The sequence below is a fragment of the Hylobates moloch genome, unplaced genomic scaffold (genome assembly GCF_009828535.3).
Source record: "Hylobates moloch isolate HMO894 unplaced genomic scaffold, HMol_V3 SCAFFOLD_13, whole genome shotgun sequence".
NCBI lineage: Eukaryota > Metazoa > Chordata > Mammalia > Primates > Hylobatidae > Hylobates > Hylobates moloch.
Genome location: NW_026652288.1, coordinates 58,469,124 through 58,481,775, shown reverse-complemented (window position 1 = coordinate 58,481,775; position 12,652 = coordinate 58,469,124). Strand labels below are relative to the sequence as shown.

The window sequence follows — 12,652 nt, the reverse complement described above, 5'->3', positions numbered from 1 at the left end:
GAGAGATGAAAAGTAAGAGTACTTGGGCCCTCTAAAGGGAGCTCACAGAGAATTACTAAGTTAGAGACAGTATTAACAGCTATCATTCAATCTGGGAGGCAGTCTTGGTCCTCATCCAGGTATCTATTTCTTTGTAAGAAGCACAGATAAGTGGTGAATGGTCTTTTTCTGACTTTCATTATGTGGACTGGATGGAGGCTTTCGAACTGGTGCCATACTGCTGCAGGACCTAAAGGGAGGCCTGTATTTATGGCTGATCAGCTACAACTTTATTAGTCCATTTTCATGCTGGTGATAAAAGACATACCCGAGACTAGGTAATTTATACCAGAAAAAGAGTCTAGTGGACTTACAGTTCCACGTGGCTGGGGAGGCCTCACAATCATGGCAGAAGACAAGGTGGAGCAAGTCATGACTTACATGGATGGCAGCAGATAAAAAGAGAGAGCTTATGCAGGGGAACTACTCTTTACAAAACCATCAGATCTCATGAAACTTATTCACTATCACGAGAACAGCACCAGAAATACCAGCCCCCATGGTTCAATTACCTCCCACTGGGTCCCTCCCACTACACATGGGAATTCTAGGAGTTACAATTCAAGATGAGATTTGGGTGGGGACACAGCCAAACCATATCAATACTATTTAGAGGGCTTAGTACTATCCTCAGTTTCAGGCATCCACTAGAAGTCTTAGAATGTATCCCCTACAGATAGGAGGGACTATTGTAATAAAGGGTTGAGAGAAAGAAACTCACTTTTTTTCTTGAAAAAAGCTAGAATTCTGTGTCTTGTGAAATTATTTTTCAAAAGTGAAAGAGAAAAAAAGACTTTCTTAGACAAGAAAAAAAAGAGGAAATTTATTGCCAGTAGACCTATATTGCAAGAAATGTTAGAAAAAACTTTTTCAGGGACAAGGGAAATGATACAGGTCAGAAACTCTGATCTTCATAAAGAAAAAAGGTGCATCCTCAAGAAATAAATGAACGTAAAATGAAAACTTCTTTTTCTTATTCTTAATCTGACAATCTGTTCAAAATAAGAGCAAAAACATATTTGATTATGTATGCTCATATGTATATGCTTAGGTATAGTTTTGTATAAGTAAAACAAATGATAGCAATTATACAAGGGATGAGAGGGGGGAATTAGGAATATTTTGTTATTATGAGGTACATGCACTACCCATCAAGTGGTATAGTGCTATTTGAAAGGGGACTTGTATTACTTGTAAATGTATACTGCAAACTCTAGGACAAACATCTAAAAAGTAAGAAAACAAGTATGTCTCTAAACTGAGGAAAGTTACCATGTAAAGCTTGACCTCAGAAGTGATGAAAGAATACAAAATTATGACGCTTCTAATGATAGAAGTCTGTCATCAGTAGAACATTTGGGAGGGATACATCTTATGCTTCACAAAAAGGAATCTAAGCTGTCTTATTCAGCATTGTGTCTTCAGTGCCTAGCACAAGACTTACACATAAGCAGTATTTTATAAACAAAAAAAATGAAAGTGGAGCTATGAGATATCTTTACCTATCTATCTGTATGTACGTATCTGGTTATTCAAATCTTCCCCACCCCCAGCCATCTAAATTCTTCAGGTATCATGTGCTTGACAAATATAATGGTCAATACTTAGTTTCATTATTGATTCTTTGTGAGGAGAGATGGAAAATAAGAGTACTTGGGACCTCTCAAGGGAGCTCACAGAGAATTACTAAATTAGAGACAGTATTAATAGCTATCAATCAATCTGCATGGAAAACCAAGCCCAGGCCTCAGGGAATTTTACTCTGTAACAGCAAGAGAGGATTCAATGTTTGCCTTGGGAGAAGTGCCCCATTCTAATTGCTTCTCTCCTGAATACCCACTACCACAATGTCTTCTGTCAAGGAATTACAAGTAGCAAGGGAATGTCCGGATGCAAGGACAGACCTAGGTACCTTGCAAGCACTTCATATCTCTCCTCTTGCTGATTCTGTCTACACAGACATATAAAAGGACATGAAGAGGAAGGCAGTCTTGGTCCTCAACCAGGTATCTGTTTCTTTGTAGAAAGCAAAGATAAGTGGTGAATGTTCTTTTTCTGATTTTCATTATGTGGACTGGATGGAGGCTTTCAAACTGGTGCCATACTGCTGCAGGGCCTAAAGGGAGGCTCATCTTTATAGCTGATCCGCTACAACCCTACGTATTAGTCCCTTTTCATGCTGCTGATAAAGACATACTCGAGACTGGGTAATTTATATAGGAAAAAAAGGTGTAATTGACTTACAGTTGCACATAATTGGGGATGCCTCACAATCATGGCAGAAGGTAAGGAGGAGAAAGCCATGTCTTACACGGATGGCAGCAGGCAAAAAGAGAGAGCTTGTACAGGGTAAACTCCCCCTTACGGAATCATCAAATCTTGTGAGATTTATTCACTATCATGAGTATAGCATGGTAAAGACCAACCCCCATGATTCAATGACCTGCCACTGGGTCTCTCCTGTAACAGATGGGCATTGTGGGAGTTACAATTCAAAATGAGATTTGGGTGGGGACATAGCAAAACTATATCACCTATAACACCCTCTATGTCTGAATACTCTGCAAGAAGACCTGGAGATTTTGCAAAACTGATTTATTGAGAATGGCAAGGACAGCCCTGTGACCTCTTAGCCTTGGTGCATAGTTAATACCAGGAGGAAACATCCTGAAGTGTCAGAGCAAAATAAGGCATGTGACCCCAGTCAGAGCAAGGCTGGATGGAAATTGTTTTCTGATGTTATTCGTTTTCTTCTTTTCCCTATTGGCCAAAGTGACTATTTCTTATGAAAAGACACTGTGATGTCAAAGGAAGTTGGAAGGTATGGATTTATGTCAGATCCTGGTTTATAATGTTGGCCAAGGCTTCTACATATTTAGTATTTCATAAAATTGTACTTTTTAATGAAAATGACATTTCATGTTAAATTTAGACATTAAACAAAACGTTGTTACCAAATCACCCAGAAATGGCCAATGTTCACTTATGTGAAACAGAGGTCATCAGGTATTTTTCCTACCAAGAATCCGTTCTAATCTTGTTTTCAAATTTGTAAAATGAGCATAATAATTCCTACTTCCTAGGGCTACTGTGAGAATTAAATGCACACGTGTGAGCATGCCTGACAATGACTGGCCGCAGTAGATGTTTCCTGAACATTTGGAACTTTCTTCATTCTTCTTTCAGCTAGTTATTAGAAAATAAGCTTTGTCTACTTGTCCAGCTTTTAAGCATCCTTCATTAATGAGTTTTCCCACATTTCTAGCTGGTATTTAAGCCCACTAATAATGGTCAGAATGGTAGCCTTCTGCATGATATTTCTTTCTGGAGGTGCTCCTCTCTAGTCAGCCTGAAACAATACACTGATGTTGCAATTCAGCTAGGTATACTGCCCATGAGTAACAAAACCAAAATATACTAGAAACCCCCAACTTGAGATTCCTGAAAATGGAGGGGAGGTGATGGCTAGGGGTGGAATTTTTATAGACGATATTTATGCTATTAGGTGCATCCTCAAGCCAATAAAGTGGAAATGAAAGAGGAAAGAGGTGATTGTATAAAATGGCCACTAAAAAGAATGAAAGTGCTAAGCCAAGAGGAGGAAGTGATCTGGGAGGAAAGGATCTCATTATATTCCCAAAGGCTGGAGACTATGACTGCCCCACCATCATCCCTACAATGATCTGAGATTATGCCCTTGAAACTAAAAGGGGAAATTCAGCTTCCTGCAGAGGGCTCCCTTCTCTTTGTGTGAATCCATGTTTGCTAGCATCCTGGATAGCTGCTAGCATACCACCATTCCAAAGAATGTATTCATGTAGCTTTTAGAAAGAAAGGAAGTTAACTCAAAAATTCAAGGATGTACTAGATCAATGGACTCAGCAGTTATTGCTCCTCATGAGAATCAGCAAAGTCCCCAAAAACAAGTCAGCAAAAGAGCACTCCATTTTCCCAAAGCTGCTTACCCCTGTTATAATCCCTGTTAGCTTCAAAGCTTATCATGCAGGTCCATCTACACTGGCATCATTACCAGCAGGGTTCGAAAGCAGGAAACATGGTTCTATTTGAGATTAATTATTTATGGCAGGTGGCAGGAAATGATTACCTTTAGATGTGTCTGAGCAGAAACAGAGAATTGAGATTTGTTATTCCAAGTTCAGATACTCCACCATCATTTGAATACAAGGGCTCCAGGAAGAAGCATATTCTCATCCCTGAGGTTGTAGAACAGGATCAGGATGTCAGGGCTTCTGACTGACTCATTAGTGCCTAGTCTGCCCTTTCAGCCCTCTGACACAGTCTCCCAGGGCCACATTCCCTATGCATCCTGACTACTCACGTCATTTCCTTGCCATCTTAGAAAACGAGAAAAAACATATGTCCATGGAGACATACATGGGCAGTAAGGAAAGAAATGGCAAAATGAGATAAAGGAGAAAGATGTCATTCTACTGCATTATCTGCCCACCACCTCCTCAGCACATGGCTAAGAGACATAAACTCCATTGCCTTTCTGAGGACACAAGAGAAAGACAGCATACAAAAGCTCAGGAACTAGAGAAATGGACAGATTATTCATGCATGGGACAGAGTGAAGAGGCAGAATGCTCCAACTCCAGATCCCACAGGCAGAGATGGAACTGAAGACCTGAACCAAGTGTGAGGGGGTGTGGGTTCATATTTCAGTCTCCCAGAGAAGATGGGCTGAGCGGAGAAAGACAAGAAAGGGTCTGTGAGAGCAGAGGACTGCAGGCTTTTTCCACCTGTGTGCATTTGTGAGGACTGAGGTTGGAAGTCAGGAATTCCAGCAGAATCCCATTGTTTGCGGTGGCTGAGGCACAAGAGCATGTGAGTGGGTCAAGCCTACCCTGTGCTAGACTCAGGTCTCCACCTTTCCCTCCCAGCAGACAATGACATGGCTTCTACCCATGGACTTTTTAAAGTTTCTTCTAGCTCTTTCTCCACTCCCAAGAAACCTCTTTCTCCTTCATTGCCTTGTTCCCTCTGCCACAAGCCAATCCTGCTCCTGCCACTTTGCCACTTCCATTTTCCCAGGGCGGTAGAGGAGGAGGGGCCCAGAGGCAGGGCCTAGCGAGTGTTACTATGTTTCACTGTTCCCAGAAGAATGGACACAATAACTGAGAATGGAGGCAGGGCTGGGGAGAAAAGAATAAACAAAAAGGAATGATGGCCTAGTCTTTTGTCAAGTAAGTTAAAGGCCCTCCTTGCTACCTCCTTTTTATTCCTTGAAAAACAGTAAATGGCAGGTAGGTGGGCATGGCAATGACCACACTGGGGAGGAAGCTGTTTCTCATTTAAAGGAGGGAGCCACCTACAAAGTCCTGTCCCTGGCTCAACAGCAAAACCCTCCCATTCTCATTCTTGTCTTCTTTGCCTTCCTCTTCTCCATCCATGCTGCCTGCTCCCCGCTACCACTGTGGGTTCAGACAAAGGACACTGGTGTAGAAGGAAGAAGGGACAGGGAGCCAGGGAAACTCTCAAGGATCAATAATCATGAGATACGAGGGGAGAGGTCAGGAGCCATGTTTGAGAGCAGTAGAAGGACAATGTCACCCTTAGATCTGGACAACCCAGGGAGACGAGGGAGGGAAGGAGGCCAGGTCAGCTTTGGGAAGCAGTTCTGCTCCAGGGATGGGAGTGAGGGATGAAGTAGGGAGGAAGAGCTAGGCAATGCCTAGAAAGATTTCCCTTGTCCATCCTCAGGCTCTGGGTATCTCAGGGTGAGACTTTGGATGACAAAAAGGAACTGATCCCAACCCGAGAGCTGCAGCAGACACTTCAGAGGGACTCTGAGTTCGGTAGCAGAAGATCTCATCCCTAAAGGGGGTTGTCTCTTCAGGTTGTACCCGTGCATCTGCCCATCTCCAGGCCTCCATTAGGGAGGCCCTCAGCTTCCATAAAAGGGGTTATTCCAATTTTATTTCTTCACTTTGGGCCCATTCTGCTGTAAGTGACAAGAGTGTAAAGACCTTCTTTTGGTGGCATTCTCTATGTTGAAGCCTGGTGCAGGGGTTCTCTTGGCTATCTCCTATAAGGCCAGGAATCCCTTCTTAGGATGGTCTGGGCTTTTTGTTGTTCCTCTTGGAGGGTTCCAAACCTATTTTCTCAGGATATCCCCTCAGCAGAGGTTTCACTCCTGAATTCTTTAAGAAAGAGCTGGCCTGTTAATAGGGGGTGCCATGTCCTCCAGAAGCACTTCTTGTCGCTGTATACAGTCTGATTGCCCCTCCTCTACCCATTCTGGAGCAGGAGAGCCACAGGAAAGGATGGACACAGGGAAATTTCCCTGGAAAGACAGAATCCTCAAAACATCCCAACTTGACATTTTTGTGCCACATATTCAGTAATTTTTCTCAAATACAACGGTCACAATGTCACTCTTCCACTCGTAAAGCTGCAACAGCTCCCAGTTCCCACACTCCCTCCTTCAGCCTCAAGGCCTTACTTCGCCTTGCCCCAGATATTAGCCACTCTCTCTCCTCTGTTCCAGCTCACATATACTTGATGCTGAACCAGGCTGTGAATCTGTCTTCGATTATACTTTGTTTTTAGCCCCTAATATCGCCTCCCGACCTGTCCAAATCCTTTCTTCGGCATCACATCCTGTTTCCTCCTTGTCGTCCCCGCAAGCTCACTTCACAGTGTCCTCTTAGAACAGCTTCTGAAATCCAGAATTTGATTAAACACCTATCAGTGGGTCCCTGTCCCAGAGTTTCTACTTCAGTTGGTCTGGAGTAGGGCCAGAAAACTGGCATTTCTAACAAGTTCTCATGTATGCTGATGTTCCAGCAACCCCACTTTGAGAACTACTATCTTAGAGCACCTCTCGTGTACTTTCTCTAGAGGGGAGGGGTTGCCTTAGAAGCCCAGTAATTCTACCAAAGGCTGGCCCAGATCTAGGTATCCAAATACACTCTCTGAATAGATGGGCCTGACCATTTTAGGGTTAAATGTGAACTTAATATGTACCTTATTTTCATCCAATTGGCAAATCTGCACCAATAATTAAGAGTGGGTACAAAATCTCCATATGTTCCCTCAATGTAGAAGTTTCCAGTGCCTGTCTTCCTAATTTTCCTGATGTCTCCAGGACTGCCAGAAGCCTGGTCTCCTTGAAGACCTCTGGGTCTCCATGAACAGGAACTCATGAACTAGCACGTCTTCCATTTGTTTTCTGGGCCCTTGCACATCAGTCACCACAACTTCAAAGCTGAATACATAGTGAGGACCTCTGGGATCTGGTGGCCTCTAAGGGTGGAACTGACCTAAACACCCAGGAATCATCTCTGTAAACTGGTTTTTCTCTTTTCTAGTGCTGTGTCTCCTCCACTTTGCTACCTGTTGGCCCTCTGCAACTCAGCCCATCTTGCACGCTGTCCCCTCTGAAAACCGACCCGGGAAGAGGTCACAGAGAAGCCTGAAATGATGTAGCAGGGAAGTACAGGGACCTACTTCTCTCTAGGGAGATACAACTTTCTCTGAGCACTCTTAGCCCTTGCTTCATTCTGGAGGTGAGCAAGGGCTAGATCCTTCCAGTGTCCCGGAGGTACAGTTGACAGTGTGATGAGGAAGACTCAGCCCAGTTGCCCAGGCCTGTCCAAAGTCCACTGAGAAAGTTGGGGCTCCCTCTAGTGGTTTCAGAGAGTCCTCACCTCTGGGGCCTGCAGCTCCCCAGCCCCTGCAAGTCAGCAACTGCACAGGTGTTTAAGACCCAGAGAGGCCTCTGCAGATGCAGTCTGGGGAGCAACTGCTGAGAAGTCCTTAGTCAGCTGTCTTCAAACAAGGGTCACTTGCCTCTGGGAGTACACAAAGACTGTCCTGGGAATAGTGGGCATGAAGAATTCTAAAGGAATCTATTTTCAAATCCTCAGCTCCATACATACTTCTTCCCCAGACTGATCCAAGAGAAACCTCGAGGGAGGTTCTTTCCTGCCTTCCTTTCACTAACCTTTTCCACCACTTTCTCCTTCCCTGAGCTTACCCGGGTACACTGCCCCAGAGTTTACCGCCTCCTGGGAGCCAAAGGGGCTTTCAAAACATCCTAGCCCAGGAAAGGAGGAAAGGCTGGGAAGGAAATCCTGCATAGCAAATAATTTCCTGTGTTTTCCTTTCAACAGAACTGAAGAAGGACTTCACAATTAGTCAGTTGATCATTGAGCAAAATTGATGATAGTTCAGGATTTAATTTGTGCCATATAACTCTAAAGGAAATCTAAAATTTTGAATGACCTTATTATTATAAGAAAATTCCTTTCATTCCCATTAACATACCATCTCTGAAAATAAGAAGTAGAGATACAATTGGTGGTGAGCCAAGCTTTATTCTAGAAATAACTAATATTAATTCATGGTATGAACTAATTTCAAAAATCCATCTATATCCAGCCGGGCACAGTGGCTCACATCTGTAATCCCAGCACTTTGGGAGGCTGAGGTGAGTGGACTGCTTGAGCTCAGGAGTTTGAGACAAGGTTGGGCAACATGGTGAAACCCCATCTCTACAAAAAAAGAAAAACAAATGACAAAAATACTAGCCGGCTGTGGTGGTGTGTGCCTGGAGTCCCAGCTACTTGGGAGGCTGAGGTGGTAGGAACACTTCAGCCAGGAGGGAGAGGCTGCAGTGAGCCAAGATTGTAACACTGCACTCCAGCCTGGGCAACACAGCCAGACTCTGTCTGAAACAAACAAAAACCATCTGCATCATTAGAAGTGGGATTTTTAAGAAATTTTAATTTTTCTTCATAATTATTTAAATGTATAATATTTTTCTGGTTTGATCAAAAGCATTTAATAACTGTAATAGCTCAGTCAGAATAAACATAGCACTTAGCCTCCCGGTCACAAGAAAGTTTTTTCTATTTATATGCATTTTTAAAAGAAACCTTTATGGAAGCATGACACACAAACAGGAGTATTTAGTGTAAAGCTCAGTGAATTATTACAAAGTGAACATCCTTGTAATTATCATCCAGATCAAGAAAAATAACATACAGCAGCATTCTAGCATTCTAGGAATGGAATGACTAGAATATTGACATATCTTCACCTTCTTTATAAACTGCCAAAGTGTTTTTCAAAATGTACCAATTTACATTCCGAATAGCAGTGTATGAGGGTTTCCTTATCCTTGCAACATTTGAAATAGTCTTTTTCATTTTAGCCTTCCTAGTGAGTGAACTGTAGTACTATGTTTTGATTATAATCTGTATTTCCTTGATGATCAATTAAGATGTGTTTTCATGTGTTTGAGTATTTGAAAATTCTCTTGTGAAGTGCCTGCTAAGTCTCTTGACCATATTTCTATGTCTATCTTTTTTCTTACTGATTTGTTTGATTCTAAATTTGAGTTGTTAGATACATATACTGCAAATATCTTCTCTTACTTTCTGGCTTGCTGTTTCACTCACTTAATGATGTCCCTTGATGAAGGGAAGTTTCAAGTTGTAATGTAGTCCGATTTATCAAATATTTTCTTTCATTATTAGTGCTGTTGGAGTTCTAGTAAAGAAATCACTGTATACTCAAAATCATGAAAATAATTTCCTGTGTTTTAATTTTCCAGTTGTATTATTTTACCCTACACATTTAGACTTACACTTCATCTGGAATTGATTTCTTAAATAAAATGTGATATGTCCAAAATAAATAAATAGAAAACAGTAGCAAATATGGTAGATATTAACCTAACTATATCAATAGTCACTTTAATGTCAATGATGTAGAAACAACAATTAAAAGAAAGATTATCAGGGTGTATCCAAAACCAAGACTTAAATATATGTTGTCTATAAGAAACCCACTTTAAATATAAAGACATATAGATTAAACGTAAATGGATAGAGAAAGATAAACTACAATAACACTAATTAAAAGAAAGTTATATTCTTGACGGGAGCCCTGACAACATTTCCAGTCCTTGCCTTTCCCTCTGCCAATGTCTGGATGATCTTGTTTCTGTAATTCCCAAGCAGTAATTTAAGTCCTGTGCTTGCAGGCAGAACCACTATCCTATCTACAAAATAATCTAGGTATTGCACCAGTTGTGAGGGATTTTTGCTATAGATCTTACCTTCCCTAATTGATTCCATAGCACTTTAAACACTGATTTGGACTTCTAGCCTAGCAGCCAGACACACTCTACTAGACTAGTAAGAACACTATCTGTTTATCTCCCTCTCTTGCCCTATGCAGTTGTGAGAACCAGCTCTATCACAAAATCTGGCATAAGCAGTAATATTAGCATGAGTGCATGCATGAACTTTAAAAGGAGATTGAACTGGATTCACATCTGGGCATCACCACTTACTAGGTATGTGATCTTGGGAAAGGTCAGAAAAGCTCTCTGAGGTTCAGTTTCCTCTTATATAAAATGGAGAGAACCATTAACAACAATGGCACGTCAATAATAAGAATGGTAGTAGGAGACAAAGAGGAGGTGGGCCTACAGGGCTTTATAGTAAAACTTAGATGAGATAATATTGATTTGCCTAATTCATGCCAGGCCCATGCAAGCACTCAGTAAATATAATGCCAGTGACAATGGTAATGATGATAATGAAAATGAGAAATTACAGATTCTATATATGGTGTTCTACATAAGGTGTTCTTATTTTTAGAACTTGAGGGGAACAGAATTGGAGGATGCAAAGGAAGAAGGAGAAAGAAACCAGTCACCTTTAAAGAAACTGATAACTAGTCCCAGTTAAATATGTAGTGTGAACTTGATGGACAGGGTATATATTGAAAGTAGAAGTGGAGATATTCAAGTAGAAAAAAAGGAAGATCTCCTTACTGTTTCTTAAGTCCCCTGTCCCTATACCAAAAAAAATAAGAAGAAAAATGGAAACAAAACTAAAACAAGCAGGTACCTATGCATCATTTCACCTGTTCTTGCTGCTATTTCTGTTGGAGACAACCACATGGAGAGAGAAGTTCCAGAAATACTCTGCTTCAAGACTATGAATCTTAATAGTTGTATATGCAGGTTTTGGAGTCAAATATATCTGGGTTCTATGTCAGTTCTACCACTTTCCAGCTTACCTAATCTCTCAGGGCCTCAGATTTTTAATCTTTACGCTTCTAAAGCAAATGTATTAGAACATTTTGTAAAATGCCACAGAAATCCAACTCAAACTAGCGTCAACAAAAAGAATCTACTGGCTTAAGACTGAGCCTCCAGAACAACTGGAATCACAGGCACTGTCTGGATACTTTTTCTGACTCTTGTATCTGCTCCCTGTATTGTCAACTTAATTTCCTCTTACTAACACCGACAAATATGCCCAGTGAAAGTTCCCACTGCTTCAGCTACCAGGGAGGTTCCAAGTTAAAATTTTTTTCCTAAGGTAGTGCTCCACTTAGCTCATTTTGAGTCAAGTGCCCATCTCTGATCCAACTAAAGATTGCCACTGGGATATGGTTATATAAGAAGATGGCTGCTCCTATAGTAACCATAGTAGACAACAGAAGAAAGGATCATGCTGGGAGAAAATCCCACAGACATCACTAAATTTATTTATTGATTTATTCATTTATTTATTTATTTATTTTTTTGAGACACAGTCTTGCTCTGTGGCCCAGGCTGGAGTGCAGTGGCGTGATCTCGGCTCACTGCAAGCTCTGCCTCCCAGGTTCACGCCATTCTCCTGCCTCAGCCTTCCGAGTAGCTGGGACTACAGGCGCCCGCCACCACGGCTAATTTTTTGTATTTTTAGTAGAGACAGGGTTTCACCGTGTTAGCCAGGATGGTCTTGATCTCTGACCTTGTGATCTGCCCACCTCGGCCTCCCAAAGTGCTGGGATTACAGGTGTGAGCCACTGCCCCCGGCCAATAATATTTCTTTAAAATTTTAATGATGCGTTTCAGTGAAAATGGATTCATTAACTTTTAAGTGAAAATGAAATAAAACTGTATCTAGGAAACAATCTCAACTTTAGAAAGTGTAATATATACCAAAATCACTGTAAGAAAATGCACTAAAACATTGTGTTTATCTTGAATAACAGAATCATGAATAACTTTCATTTTTTCTAAATGTTTTACTTGTTCTATATTTTTTCTTCAATAAGCTTGTATTACTTTTACAATCAGCATGAAACAGTAAAAGATTTCTGTTGTCATTTTTTTAAATATTACCTATATTTGTTTCAGGTTAAATTCTGCAACACATTAAGACAGGCTCATACATAACCCTAGTTAAAATCCAGGGGAATGAGACAAAGTTCTACAAGCTTTCTTGTGACTTCTACAGTAATTGTGAAAGTTGTCCAGAGAATATATGAGTTTATTTGGAGACAGAACTCCAGAACAAGGAGTTTTCAGAGATGACTCATTAAAGTCACGTTGGTTGTTAATTTTATAATCTGGCAATTTATCATATTACTGTTATTGTTTTGGTAATGTGCAGATTATTAGTCTGTTTTCTTATAGCCTGTGATATCTGATCATTCAGTATTCCACAGATCATATAAAGTCCAGATCACTAGCTAGCATTATCTAATGGGAGGGAGGTGAGGGATGAAAGACTACATATTGGGTGCACTGTATATTGCTCAGGTGATGAATATACTAAAATCTCAGAAATCACCACTA

At 41.1% G+C, this 12,652-nt stretch overlaps 1 protein-coding gene across 4 annotated transcripts in view; it reads right to left on the bottom strand.

Moving 5' to 3' along the window:
• Positions 1 to 12,652, bottom strand: part of TMEM117 (transmembrane protein 117) — a 566,844-nt gene that overhangs the window by 391,104 nt on the left and 163,088 nt on the right. The gene's annotated exons all lie outside the window — the stretch shown is intronic.